Source organism: Aythya ferina (assembly GCF_964211825.1).
Source record: "Aythya ferina genome assembly, chromosome: 1".
NCBI classification, from domain to species: Eukaryota; Metazoa; Chordata; class Aves; order Anseriformes; family Anatidae; genus Aythya; species Aythya ferina.
In genome coordinates this window covers 25749343-25757574 of record NC_140296.1, presented here as the reverse complement: position 1 = coordinate 25757574, position 8232 = coordinate 25749343, and the positions used below count along the sequence as shown (strand labels likewise).

Genomic DNA, 8232 nt, shown 5'->3' with positions numbered 1-8232 from the left:
TGCAGTGGGACTACAAAAAGTACCAGTTGTTCTCATCAAGGAGACAGCAAGCAATCTCATTCAAGTATTTGCTAGAAAGCTACAGAAGAAACAGCTGACTGCAAAGGAATATGTAAGATTTATGCAACTTTTGTGTGCACTATTCATATATTCATGCATTGTCTCAACTTACATGATATGTCTGAAATTCTTACACCCACACCTCTATTTGCATATAGCACAAGTGATCCTGTGGCAAAAAAATATGGACCTTTTTGGTTCACTTATCAAAGGAGTTAATTAATGGTACAGCTAACTTCCTGCCCTAGTTGTTGCCTTCTCCAGATAGTAAAAGAGGATCAAGTCCCAAATACAGAGTCACTGCTCAGGTACCCTAGAAACGAGTTATACCTGAAGAACCATGCAAAGGAGGGAGAACGGGGTTGCACCTTACACTTAGAAAACTGAAAGACTGGAAGGAAGAAAAATCCAGTGCAAGACCCACTCCATTCCCCAAAACCATGGATGCTGTACCTCTAATACTGAAACAGTTTCAGAGAAAACAGTGAGGGAGGTTGCTCTTGCTGCATGCACCCTCCCCCATCACAAAAGAATTTCAGTAGTGGCTTGAACAGACCTGCATGTTTAAAGGAATCTAATTTTACATCTACTGATTTCTCTGGGTTATAAAATAATGAAGCATTCTTTCTATTCCTGGCAAATTCTGATTTATTCAAGATTACACAGTACATCAATCTATCCCTAATCTGGAAGAAGGGCATGATAACTTATTTACACTAAAAAAAAAAAAAAAAAATCCTTCTGAATTTTCCAGTGTTAGGGCAAAAGATTTGAATACATTGGAATAAAAGCTCCTCGCAGTGAATAGCAAGCACTCACAGGGGGGATGAAATGATTTCATTGACCCCATTTGCCCTTTATGCAGGCTGCTCTAAAAATCCTGGGGTTTTAGCTCCTTTCCTCTCTATTAATACAAGCATTATGCATATAGCTCAGTAGGTGTCCAGTCAACACCAATCAATTCCCAACACCGATTCCCCACTTTAAGTATGTTTTATTAAGTGCAGTGATTACTTTGGGGAAAATACTTTTGCTACTAAGTGCAAATCTAATGCATAATACAGTTGCACCAGATTGAGCAATGTGCAAGAGCTTTTATTTTTCCATCAAGCAAAATGTTTTGGGAAAACGTTTGCAGAATGGTCATTCATAAAGCTCAGTCAGATAACTTCAAAATTAGGAAAAGTAAGCATGTAGACTGATATTCTCAGCTGTACCTAGACAGTAGTTTACAAGGACCCTAAAAGTTCCTTAGGAAATTCATGTTCCTAGCTCTGCAAAAGCTTCATTCTTTCATATAAGATTTCATGTTCCGCTGGAGACTTGTCAACATTTTACTCCTAATTTGATCTGCATTTGTATTCACTCACAATTGAATCCCATACAGTCCTTCTAGTTAGGACTGTATCCTGTATAGATTAATTCTTCATTCTCAAGGAAGAGACCAGATTAAAGCAAGCAATGCACATACAGTGGCAGTTTTCTCTGTAGACAGTAAGACAGTTAGGAGCTTCAAAATAAATTGGCTCACATTTCCTACGCCTTTGCTTTACACAGCAAAAAGGCTTATAGGAGACATTCACTGGATGTAAAGTCAATGGCAAACATTATCTTTCAGAACCAACAAATAACATAATAATAACTTAAAAAAAAAAAAAAGATACAATAATAATAATAAATAAAAGATACAATAATAATAAAAAAGATACAATAATAATAATAAAAGATACGATACAAACCTGACAAAAAATATTATGTGGCAACACAGCTTCATGATTGTAAGTGCCATGAAGTCTGGGTCAACAGACCCTCACATACAAGAAACTTACCAATTGCCAGAACAGGCACTGCCACCAGTGTTTTCTGTTGTGAAGCAATATACATGCACACTGCGTTTCAAATATAGATGTCATTTAGTAGATTGATTGTATTAGTGCAAGACTTCTCAAGTTTTATGATGCCATGGATTTTTCAACAGCAGGGAACAGTCAGTCTTACAGATCTACTACATTTTTGCCAGAAAGTAAAAGGCTAATGATTTGAAATATGAATGCCACAGTAAGGCATATGATTAATAGCCACTGAGTAATAAAATCATTGCTGACAAAATATGTCCAATGAAAAGTTTAAATCTTTTCCAATGAAAAGTTTAAATATCCTCTTGGGAGAGGAGTCCTGGGTCTTGTTTCCAGTGCTGCAGATGCATTTTATTCAATGACTTGACAGGCAAGTGTTGTGAAGCAGTTCCCAGCACATGGATGAGAACCAAGAATCTCCATTTTCAAGCACGTTCCTCTGTGTTAACACACACACACAAAAAAAAAAAGTGTTTATTTCTCTACTTAGCCTATGCCCTCAAGAGTCTTGCACCCTCTGCTGAACAACCCAATTTAAACAATAGCTCAGTGGCTATTTACAAAGGAGATACCACGAGTTATTTTATTTTTAAGCTAAGGAGAACCCAGAACCTCTCTGCTCCGTTTTACTATAACCATTACATTACTGGGGTAACACAGCCCCTACTTCCTACCTGCCTCAGAAGATGGTTTGGTGCTCACTTTCCTACAAGGAGGTTGCAAGTCCCTTGTGAAGCCCTCTTGTGAGTAAGTGCCTCTTGAAACACACCTCCACAATATGCGTTTTCTAGCAGCTTGACTCCAAATGGCTTTGCTCCCCCACCCCAGACATAAAAATGAAACCAGAAATTGGCATACAGTTTCCCTACCATCGGTATAGAGAGAGAGCCATGTCACTAACCCTACATGAGGCTCCCCTGCAGGCATCAGACTTGGGGAATATGGGCCAGGTGAGAGACTCCAGCTCCTGAAGTGGCTGACCCCACCAGGAAAGGCTCCTGACCCTGTCAGTCACACAGTGAGACAGAAAACCATCCCCTAAGGCAAAGATGTGACCTGACACCTAGAAACAGGGGGTACCACCACCACAGCCTGTCCCCTACCTCACTTCTTTCACGTCCCTTGACCTGGGCCTAGGCCTGGCTAACGGGGTTATAGAAAGGGAAGGCAGCATCCAGATTTTCTCCTAAGACTTTCCTTTCTATCCGTTCTCCATGCTTGCATCAGTTGGCCTCCTTGACCTGATGTGGCCTGCTATGACTGTAACTCTCATTTCTGGACCAAAACCTACAGCTGCTGCTCTCCTCACACCACGACCTCCTGGTCCTTATTTCCCTAAAACAAAGCCTCTCAACCTGTGTTCTCCACCACATGGAGGCTGTTAGGTCAGACAGCGAATACCTCACACAAGCTGGTGCAGAAAGTCTTCACTGATTTTATCTAACCCAGCAGGAAAGGAGGGCAGCCCCAACCTACCACCACCACCAGTGGCACAGCAGGCCCTTGTCCTGTGCATATCTGAAGTGTCACCCCTTTAGGAAGCCTCCCAATTCCCATCACTTTCCCCACCCACCCTTCAAAACACAAGTAAGACAAAAATCACGCACCCCCAGCTAGGATATAAATTCCTGTGCTGATTCCTTGACCTGCAACCTCATTCTCCTACTCAACTGGGCTGATGGTGTAGATCATTAAGGGAGCTAGGTGCCTGATTGCAGGCACATGTCAATAAAGGCTAACATGCAAACTGCATGCTGTTAGAACAGCAAAGGGTAACTGAGTTGTGGCACTGCTGCAGCACATATTAAATATGAGGCATCATTGCCCAGGACCTTGTATTTTACACAGCCTTGTGATTTGTTATCCACACCAAGGCAGAGATGCCCAGGCCACATCATATTTACTCTCTCTTAAGAGCTTAAGAACTCTGGCTTCCCTAAATGTAAATGGAGAGTTTGAGGAAACACAAGCCTTTGATGTGTGTGGGGAGATGTAATGCATTTAGGCAGAATATTTTAATTACGTGAATTACAACAGGGCAGCCTGCTCTTTCTCTTTTTTTTTGTGCTGAGTCATTTCCACTTGGACTCTGCAAACATGGAACCATGCACCGAGTGTTTAAGCATTTGGAATAAACTATTAATGCTGTGCTCTAGCTTTGGCATGCCTTAAGCAGAGAAAAAGAAATCACTCCTTTTCTTCTTTATATTCCCTCAGCTTCTTAGTGGCCCCTTTGGGAAAGACTGAAGCTAGCTGACCCTACGTGTTTGAGACACACGGTGCCAAGGGCCAGTGGGCTGGCACTGTCTCACCCCATTCCCAGGAATTACTTCTGAAACATCTCTGAGGCTTTCAGTTGCCATCCAGTCTCATTTGTGTACAAAATATGGGGAGATGAGTCAGAGCAATTTCTTGCCCTTCATGGAGAAAACTTGATACCTTGTGCATAGTTGTGGTATCTCTATACACAGTTTACATACTTGCCACCAACCTAGTTTTATTTTTTTCTTTTGAGTCTTTTGATTTTTTTTTTCACACAGTAATTGTTCTGCTGAAGTCTAGCTAAACGAGGTGTTTATTCAGCATCTGTGCCATCTAAATATTTACTAATGAAGATCTTTTTAAAAACTTTTTCCCTCAGCCACTAGGCAACGAAACTTTTTCCATTTCTTTGATCCTGAAGCCCCCCTTATTTTTAATTATTCTTTGCTTGGCAGCTGAAGGAAAATGTAGCAATATATACCAAGCCCTTCCCCACCCTCCCAGTTAACAAAGATACTGGTTGTAGATCAAAGAATCCATCAGAACAAACTGCTTCCTATGCAATAAGCCCTCTGTCTCTGGAATAAGCAAGTTTATCTTCATTGTGCATTCCGATAAGATGTTATTATAGTAGTGACTTTAATTACATTTCTCATTATTACATTAGTGCACAGTAACATGGAGTTTCACTGCATCTAAATGTGCTAGTTTGTAGAATATGGTGCCTTTAAGTCTTGTGATGGAGGGAAATAAAACTTCAGAAGCCACAAAATAAAACAAAGAATGCTTCATTTTATAGGCATTTGACCAGAAGTACCTGTGGAAGGACTGAGAAGAATTTTTGGAGTATGCACTGGGAGGCAGGAAAAGACGAAGAGACATAAAAAGACAACAGTATATGCACCACTGCACATCCCTGTCATGCAAACATGGTAAGATTCTAGGAAACAAGTAACTGCTTCATGAATTAAGGGATAGATTTTTTTTTTTTTTTTTTGTCCTAACTTCATATAGTGATATATCTGGAAGTATATTTTTTAGTGACACATCTTTAAATGTTCATCTATTTTCCTACATAGGAAAACAGTTGCTTCGCCCACTATTATGTTATGGTAAGACCAGAAACTGTAAGACTAATGTGCTATCTCTAAGTATTTTTCGTTAGGCATTGAGTGGGTTAAAAAATCTTTGTAGGTATAAAAATATTCATTATGATTTGTATATTTTGCTGTCTAAAATATTAATTGAATTGATATTCTGTTAAAAAGATTTTTAATGTAACTCAGCTTCTCTGATAACTTGATTAAATGCGAGGCCTGGTATTTGCTGCCAGGTGATTCCCAGAGGAGTGAATTTATCACATGCTTAATCTTGCAATCTTTACTTAATAACTGCTTGATCTATAACTTATTGAAAAATGGTTGTAGTGCCCATAAACTGCAGTCAGCTTTAAAATCAGGGTATAAATTTCCAAATGCATCTCCCTTTGAAAAGCATAGACCTCCAAACAGACCACTGATAATGGTCCTACAGAGTAGAAATAACATCATGGTCTTCAAGTGAACTGCTGCTAACTTATTTCCAAGGAGTGAATTGGAGCACAACAATTTTCTTCTTGGAGCCCCTAGGCAAAATATTCAGTCGGTCCCCAACTTGTTTTAAAGCAACCACATGGTAAAATGGTGCATTGCTTGACCCCTGTTGCTTGAAGCAACTATAAGTTTACAAGACTCTTTTTACTTCTGCCAGATAGTGAAAATACAGATAAATCTGATCCATATAAATCAAGTTTTTAATTAAAATACAGTGAGTTTTCTAATACAAATGGCATTTTCCCTTCTACTCACTATATCCTGCTTTAATGCCAACACTGCACAAATAAACTGTGCTTATCAGTAAAATGTTCTTGTCTGTCAAATATCACTATGTTTTTTTTTTCCCTCTCATTATATTTTAAGTTTTAAATAGGCTAGTTTATAGAGATGTCTTTTTTCCCCTGGAAGGCATATATACTGTCTTTGTTTAAAACATGGGAGTGTTTTAAAATAAAACATTATTAAGGAGATGCTTGCCATCAACATTAATTGTGAACATCTTTTCATGTTTTCATCTGGAGAGCAAAGTCTGAGGACAGCATTTAGTCAGGAGAGTCTCAAATGACATTCCAAAATGAGCCTTTGCGTATCTTTTCAGAGATTCTCCTTTCTATTTTGAGACGTTTGTTAATGAGGTAGTAAGTTCAGAAGAAGGTGGAGAAAAAATGCAAAAAAAGCAGAATGTTGTCAACCTACCAACCTGTTGTCACAACTGGTATTTTTTTCCTTTCTACAGCAAAAATATGAAGAAACCACATGAGCTTCTGAGGATCCAAATAACCATCCATCCTAAATAAACACACAAGGATTTTCTAGGGATCACTGCTTCAGTATGGCTGGTTTATGAAGATAAAACACATTGAGAAATATCAAGAAGTTCACAGGCTACTAAGGTAATACCTCCAAATGCCAATCTCTTACTACCATAAAGACAAAAGCATTTTTTATCTATTTTGCACCAAAGTTCCATAGGTGGAATGAGTTCAGCTGAGTTTCAAATGGAAAAAGCCCAGCATGCACAGAACTTAGTAGGTTAAGCTGACCACACTCTTAAAATACACTTCAAAACATGTTGGTCTTCTTCATACCTATTCTTCATTAAAAACATGGCCAAATGTCTACAGTTTCACTTTTAAATGTACTTCCAGGAAGGGTCAGGAAGGATATCCTCTCACGTTAATAATGTCATGTGAAAAATTCTCTTCACTAAAGATTACTTTCCTAGCCCCCAAAAAATCTGTCTCTAGCATGAAACGAATATGTGTTAGACTCAGTCTTGACTTGAAGAGAAATCTAACGCAAAATTAAAGGGATCGCTTAAGTGCAAAGTATCATGATGATTTTGTTTGTGACATGTAACCAGACAGCCATACATGTACTTGGCAATTTAAAAAACAAAAAGCAAAAAGCCTGTCTCACAAAGCTGAAAACAGTTAAAAGCCAAATCAGCTGAAAAGAAAGAAAATAAATAGCAAAGGGAATAATAATAAGGAAGTGCCTAAAACATTCAAGAAGATGCTTTAAAAACCACAATCCAACTGAGAATGGAGGCAATTCTAGTTAACAGAGAACAGACAGATTCAGAAGAGGTATGAATGCAAATATAGGTTGCACTTGATGATCTTAGAGGTCTTTTCCAACCTGAATGATTTTATGATCCTGTGATTCTACGAAACATGGGAGACAAAAAAAAAGAAATAGAGATTTTAGAGGGAAAAAAAGAAAAACAAACAAACAAACAAACAAAAAAACAAGAAAGAGAATCAAAAGAAAAGAAATCCACAGCTAGCAGAATTAACAGTGAGGAAGGAGTTAAGCATCTCAGATATTAAGTCCTTTGAACAACAATTAATATTGCTTCTGGAAATGATACTACTAGCTGGAAATGATAGAACTGTGAGTAATAGAGCAAAGACCATTCAAAAAGTATCTGAAAAAAATCTGAAATTGATACATTAGGTATCATTACATGAAACATTAGGTATTATTAGGCAAGCTAATAACATATTTTCTGTTTTAGCAGTAGCTGAAGATGATGATAAAAAGCAAAGTCTAACTTAAGTCACTGTGAAATCATCAGTTCTTTATACCTTGCTCTCAAGAATTTTAAATGTGCAGACCAAGTAGCTCTCTGACCCATGCACGTTGTTTCAACAGGTTTGTGAAGGCTGGAAACATTAAATTGGAAAACAGCTAATATCGTGCCAACAGTTTTAAGGAGATAGATGGAATGAGTGATGTGATTAACTGTTCACACAGGTCTTAGTTATTAAAATGAAGGGAGGATAATGTGAGTAACACCAGTCAACAAAAAATATCTGGTGAAATTAAAACTGAATTAGAAGTTTGGCTGGCAAAGGAAATGGGTCTGATATTACAGACTTCAGAGGTATTCAGCTTCATGCCACCTGACGTTTTAATTAGTAAATTAATGTAAGCTGTATTGAATTTGTATTACT

At 38.2% G+C, this 8232-nt stretch overlaps 1 long non-coding RNA gene across 1 annotated transcript; it reads left to right on the top strand.

Annotated features, from left to right (window-relative positions):
• Positions 1–6653, top strand: LOC311430494. The gene is made up of 3 exons (XR_014688845.1): positions 1–112; positions 4978–5110; positions 6510–6653. It is a non-coding gene; the product is annotated as an uncharacterized lncRNA (long non-coding RNA).
• Positions 6654–8232: the final 1579 nt, after the last annotated feature.